Genomic DNA, 6,580 nt, shown 5'->3' with positions numbered 1-6,580 from the left:
GCCATCCCCAAACTTTGGGGCTGGGCCCACTCCTGCTTTTCCCCCACTCCACTAGGGGCTGGGCCTGCCCCTGCCCCCAACCTCCCCAATACTGTTTCCAGGCCAGGAAACAATCTGAGCATGTAATTAGGTACTCTGATAGGAGCTTGCTTTAAGGGTCAAAATAGGGAAATATATTTTCTTAAATCTTTCAGGGATAAAATCGTGAAGTGATGTATGACCAGTGACAGCTATTACTAAAAATTTAACAAGATCAGAGATCTTTCAGTGATTTATGAAACTTATATTCTTGACTTTTAAAACTGAATATTAAAATCAGTAGTGTTACAGTTAAGCAGATGCTTAGAATAGATCTTTGGTGGTCGTGGTCTTTGGTCATGTCATTGGATGTTGTGTTTGGAGGGGAGTAATGGTGGCAGCCTGGCAGTCCATTTTCCCTTGGCACTTTGTCAGTTGTGGCATCTGCACCAAAATCCCATAACCACTTCTTGCCATGAGATCATTTTGCATAATCTTACATTTCATGTAAAATTTCAGGATTATCAGTAGAAAAATTATTCTGTTGTCTTTGTCCATGGTTTCAAAGTCTTCACTGGCCTGTAGCAGTGGCTCAGAGGTGCAAACTACTCCACTAAAATAGTGATCCACAGAGTTATTTACAGAAATCACTTCATGCTACCTGATACAGTGCCAAAAGCCTTTAAAGTGCCACAATATACCATAGCAATTTACTCCATTGATGGAAAAATTTATAGCACTTTGAAAATTTAAGATTTCACAACATGGAGATTAAATTCAGCATCACAACAAGCTGAGGCCAATGCACTAACTGTGTGAAGTGAATGTTACAGCAGAATGCTCCAGAAACTAAAGGACCTAGCTAGTAAGACAATTTTCAGTGCATTTCCCCCCTGCTTCTAAAGTATCAGTAAGAGAACAGGAAACTTTTTTAATGGGAGATTGCATTTCAACAAGTTTCTGGCAAAGTGACATTTTATATGGTAGTGTTTTTAAAATGGTAAAATGAAACAAATAGACTAGATAAACTATTTTCAGTGAGGAACTACTCAATTTTTTACTGTGGAAGATGTATGGATACATTTATTTCACATCTTTTCAAGTAAGAAATATCAATGTGTTAGATCCTGGACTGAGGAAAAAATACTTATTTGCTTATTGTCCCAACTTGTAAACCAAAATAGGTGACTGATAAATTAGTGTACAATTGGTCTTTGCTTTGTCCTTTTGCAGAACTGACAAATGTTAGTCACTTTTTAGTTTTTAGATCTTCTTTGGAAAATTTGGCCCATTTCTGCTTTGAAGTTCTGAGAATTTTGTCACTGTGGAGACCTTGCCACAGTGGGAGGAGGAAATATGCATCTCTGTAATTGCCTCTAGTGACTATCCTCCATTTATGCATCTCTCCCTAGAGAGAGTTTCTGAACAATGGTGACAGTGTGCATACAGTTTTATTGACACTTCTGGCCAAACCAATGGAATCGAAGGCTGTAGCTTGGTGTGAATTGAGAGGAAATCGACTGAGCTGGATGTTTTATGAGGAATTGGTGGTATGCAGCTTGGCTCCGCGTGCCCCCCCGCTTCTCTGCCCTGCATTATGCTACATACCCCTCCCTACAGCCCTCCCTACTTATTTCTGTAATGCTGCTCTATTCTTCTCTCTCTGGTATGCACTTATCACCACCAAATCTGCCTCTCTCCACTGTTGCTGGGGTTGGGAGGCAGAGGCCTGATGCAGAGTGGGGAATCAGTGGCTGGGTCATAAGCGACAGCCTGCTGCTCTGTAAGGTTTCCAATCATGCAAGACACCGATTAAAAAATGTCTTGCATAGATAGACTGCATAAACATAAAAAGGGCACCAGTATAGCTTGTGTAAACAGGTTGCAAAGAATTAAACTATATTTTTGCAGTGTTATAGTGCACTTGTAGTTGCATCTGAGTAAACCCTAAACTCCATAGTTTGTCTGTTTATAAAGCTGGCCAACACTGGAGTGGATTCAGTGGCAAAGAAAAGGCTGAGCAAGAAATAAAGCAGAGGTCTTGGTTGCTAGTAGTCAAATGTGTGAGGTTTGGCAAGTAAAAGTATAACTGAATCTGGATGATAGACTTTGTGTAGAATTGTTGTGATCCTTGTCATTTATTCGTATGTTGAAACCTTATTGTAAGGAAAGGGCTAATTATGGTTTTAAAAATGAAAGTGTTCACAGTCCCTCTATTTCATGAAGATTCTAAACATTACAGATTAGTGTAAATTCAAATACTGTTATTAAAACACCATTTTTGCATCCTATTTTATAAAAAGAAATGTATACTAGCTCTTCAGGACCAATAAAATAAATTTGAAGTATTCACACAGACTAATTTTTTATATGACTACAGGTTTTAAGATTTTTTTTTTTTTTTTTTTTAAAAGCACAATGATCTTTTCATAATGGTTGGTCTACTTTCAGAGCTTTGCTCTGTAATTACAGATGTCTAAACTTGTAAAAATAATCTGGTGCGAACAATGTGCAGAGTCTAGCCCTCAGTTTTGAGTTCATTTAACTATAATATAGTGAGTGGAAAGAATTATATGTACTAAACTAAATAAAACTGAGAATAGGTAAGGTATGTGCAGTAAATAGCAGGTCGCTTGCCCTTCTCTTTTGCGTTGCCCTTCTCTTCTTCCCTCTCACCCCTTAGAAGTAGAAACCTACCTAAATCAATGGTTTCACAGATTTTGTGGAAACCACCAAAAACAGTTTTTGTGATGGCTGGGAAATCTGGCATTGGCTGCAGTTTCCTGTGAAATCACCCCAAAAAAGCAGTAGTGACTAGGCTGAGTGAATGTGCCCTCTGCCAATCAGTGGCGAGGAGCAGGGCTGCCATGAAATGCCCATGAAATTTGGCTTGATGTCCTGCGAATGGGCTGTGAAAAAACCCTTTGTTTCACCATGACTTGGGTAGGTCCCTACTCATAAGTTTTTAATTAAAGCTTTAGGAACTGGGGAGGGGGGAGGGGAGGATAGGATATGGGGAAGAGAGCCTTCAAAAATACCTAACACCTATTTGCATAATACTATGCAAATTATGGCTTTCACCTAGTCAGTCAGATTTCAAGATTTGCTTTCAACTATTGTTACTACTGCAAGTAATAATATTACTCATTAATTTCAGTAGGATAAAAAATGTTAACATCAAAAGTGCTAAATTAACTAAAAGTTACAACATGTTACGTAAGGAAACTGTTTCCAAATCTGTTTCCTGCGGTGAGTGTTCGTTTTGGAACAGTTTTGTTATGTTGTAATCTCGAATTCTTTGCGTTTGTGTGCGACTTGTATTGGGTAAGTACAGTGCTTCACTTAGAATTTGTGCTTCTAATGTTAGAAAACCAGGTGTTTAAGTGGGAAACTTTTTCCAAATTTTGGAAAATTAATCTTTCTTTTTTAGGTGTTAAACAAGTAATGTACACCCTGCTTGTCTTCCATCTCTTGTTAGAGGCCACCCATTGGAGGCCAGATCTACAACAAGCAGTGCTTTGCCAGTATGCTAAAATGTGGACCTGGCTTCTGTCAGTGAAACTCTTTCCAGTGTAGCTTATTCCAACTGTCTCTTTCCTGCTTGTAAAATAAGCTAGATTGGCAAAAGCTCAGTTTTCCTGGTCTACCAATGGTGTTGTTGGGTTTTTTTGTCAATATGGGCACATCAGTCAGAAGTGTGGAATGCTGTGGTCCTTGACTTTTTAGGTCAGGTACCATGCAATAAGTATAACTCTTGTGAGGTGTGCTGAAAGCGTTCTGCAGCCATAACCAAACAGATAGTCAAGGCCTATAGAGTGCTATAAAAATGGTGTATCCTGCTCTGAGAGAATCCTGGATGGATGTGATACCAGACTTCAGCACTAAGTTAGTGCTGGAATAAATGTCTGTACCACATCCCATTGTGCCTTACAGTAGGTCTCTTTTTGCCAACTTCCTGTGAAAAGCATTGCGACGCCCTGCTCAATTCCCCCCGTGGGCTGGCAGTCTAGCCTAGGCCAGAGCTGGTCACTGCTGGTCTTGCCCCCAGGCTGTGATGCAAGGCCCTCGTTTCCAATACCTTCCCACCCCCTTGTTCCCTCTGGCCAACTATGAGCCACTGTCTGGTAGTATTGCTCAGTGGGCGGATTCCATCTACCCTGTCTGTGCACTTGTAAAGATTGCAGCTTTCTATGAAGTGCTGTGTTGTTTGCTGGACACCACACTTGCACAAGGGGCCGTCCAAAATGCTCATCCTGTACAGTGTTGTTTTAAAGCATCTGCATACAGATCTCAATCTGTTCAGCTTGACCCCATTCTTCTCTGTCAGGGTTGTTCCCAGTGGGGGGACTTGTATGGTGCTGGTATAATATGCTGTAGGAATAGTTTTCAGACACGATTATTCTTAACAACCATTTCATTTTCATTCACTCTATCCCATATTTAAATTTGCTGCAACACAGAAGGCCATACTACCCACCTCATCTGCTAGGCTTTCCATGGGCTCAGAAACCTAGCAGCAGGGGAGTGGTTAGGGTCTGTTGTCTTATGTCACTTGGTCGAATAACCCAGAGTGCAGAGAGTACATTTGTGTGTGTGTGCAAGTTGTGCAGGCTGTTATGAATCTCTGTGTGCTGTTAAGTACAGTGTTGAGCTTCTTGACCATACAGGAGCATGGTAATCTTCTGGGGCATGTACCATTTCAAGTCCTAGAATCATAGAAAATTAGGATTGGAAGGGACCTCTGGAGGTCTAGTCCAACCCTCTGCTAAAGCAGGACTATCCCCAACTATATCATCCCAGCCAAAGCTTTGTCTAGCCAAGTCTTGAAAACCTCCAAAATGGACATTTGTTGCACCAGCAACTCCTCCTCCTCTTCTCCCCTGCCTGTCCTTCCTGAACAGTTTGTACCCATCCATAACAGAGCTCGCATGACAGGAGCAATCTCAATAAGTCTGTTATTCCGATCACGTCATAATTCTGTGACTCTGCAAGGACTTCTAATTCTTCCTGCTTGTTTCCAAGGCTCCCTTCATTTGTGTACAGGCACCTGAGGTAACTAGTCGATTTGCCCTGATTTCTCAGAAAGTATGAGAGCACCTCCCCTGTTGCTACCTCCTGCTTGCTCTTCTTTCTGTCTCCTGCTTCTCCACTTACCTCAGGGCTTTGGTCTTCATCCACTGCCATGGGCTTCTGAAACACCTGTACTTGGCCTTAGTCCCTAACTTGGCATATGTCACATGATGTATTTGGAAGTTGCAAGTCTGGATTTTCAAAAAACGTTTTGTGCACTCTTTGAATAGTGAACAAGTTTAAATGTCATTTATCATCTGTGATATCTGAATTAGCTAGCATTGAAATGTATGGAGCAGACTTGCACCTCAAACTTCTAGGCTCTTTCTAAAATCGGACAGTGCTGCTGTTTCATTTCTTCTCCGCTAACACTTTCAGAAGTTCTTTCCAGAACTCACAGCTGTAGGCAAAACCTTTTCAATTGAAGCTGAAACTAAGGAGACCAGTTAAGAGGTTTGTATTCTTCCACTAGCTGTTGCTTGTGCCACACCATAAGGCTTGTTCCAAAGCACAGAGCAGTAAGATCTAACCTTTTTGGCAGGCATGTCACAAATCAGTCCTGCACCTTCCTTTTAAGTGCCATTCCAATCCCTTTCCCCTGCCTACCCAGCTGCTCTGCTGTTTGCTCCCTGCCTATCTGCTACTTTGCTTTCTGCTCCTTATCGGCCCCAGGGCTCCCTGTCCCGTCCCCCCCCCCCAATCTGCTGTGTGTTACACACCAAAACTGCCTGTGCTACTTGAGGTACTGTGCCACAGGGGTCTCGATCTGCCCCCCCCCCCCCCCGCGCTTTCCCTTGCCTTCTTTTCCACCACAACAGAATTATCAGCTGGACACTGCTCTTCAAGCTGCCAGGCTGCCTATTGGAAATCGAATCAGTATTGGCCAAGATGCCTCTTTAAAAATTGGCTATCAGTATTGGCCCCAAAAATCTCCATCGGTATACCCCTAGATAAACAGTTCTATCACAGGGGTCAGAAATGCTTTTGGGCAGAATGCCAAAAAAACCCACCTGTGATGTCAGCTTGTAAGATGTTGGCATGCTGGGGTGGACGGTGAGGGAGAGCCATGAGGGGCCCGATCCTTGTTGTGGCAGCACAGCCCCAGCCCCTTCCCTGCCATCTGCCCTGAGGCCAGTGTCAACCAAAATGCCTTTGTGTGCCATGCTCTGGCACCCATGCCAGGAGTGGTCTACCCCTGGTGTTTCAGGATGTGTGGTGTTTTAAGCTTTCTGGCTCACTTTTATATTTTTGTAACAGATAAAATATAGTCTGTTTATGGAAGATTATTGAGCCAAAAACTCTTATCTACTTGATCTGATTCTTTTTGGTAGACTAGAGGGGGCAGGGCCTAAATTTATGGTGGTTGTCTTTCTGTTTTCTAGTATGATACAGACTGCACTTGAGTAATTCTCAAATCTCTCTAATAGAGTCCATTGGACAAGAAACAGAGACTATTGTCCCCCACCCAGGTGAAAAGGATCTTCTATACGAA

At 42.2% G+C, this 6,580-nt stretch overlaps 1 protein-coding gene across 4 annotated transcripts in view; it reads left to right on the top strand.

Moving 5' to 3' along the window:
- The window catches only part of AGFG1 (ArfGAP with FG repeats 1), a 71,893-nt gene that overhangs the window by 42,100 nt on the left and 23,213 nt on the right, over window positions 1-6,580 (top strand). The window lies entirely within an intron of this gene.

Source organism: Alligator sinensis, unplaced genomic scaffold (genome assembly GCF_000455745.1).
Source record: "Alligator sinensis unplaced genomic scaffold, ASM45574v1 scaffold596_1, whole genome shotgun sequence".
NCBI classification, from domain to species: Eukaryota; Metazoa; Chordata; order Crocodylia; family Alligatoridae; genus Alligator; species Alligator sinensis.
Note: the sequence above shows the minus strand (reverse complement) of the source record. Positions and strands in the feature narration are given on the sequence as shown.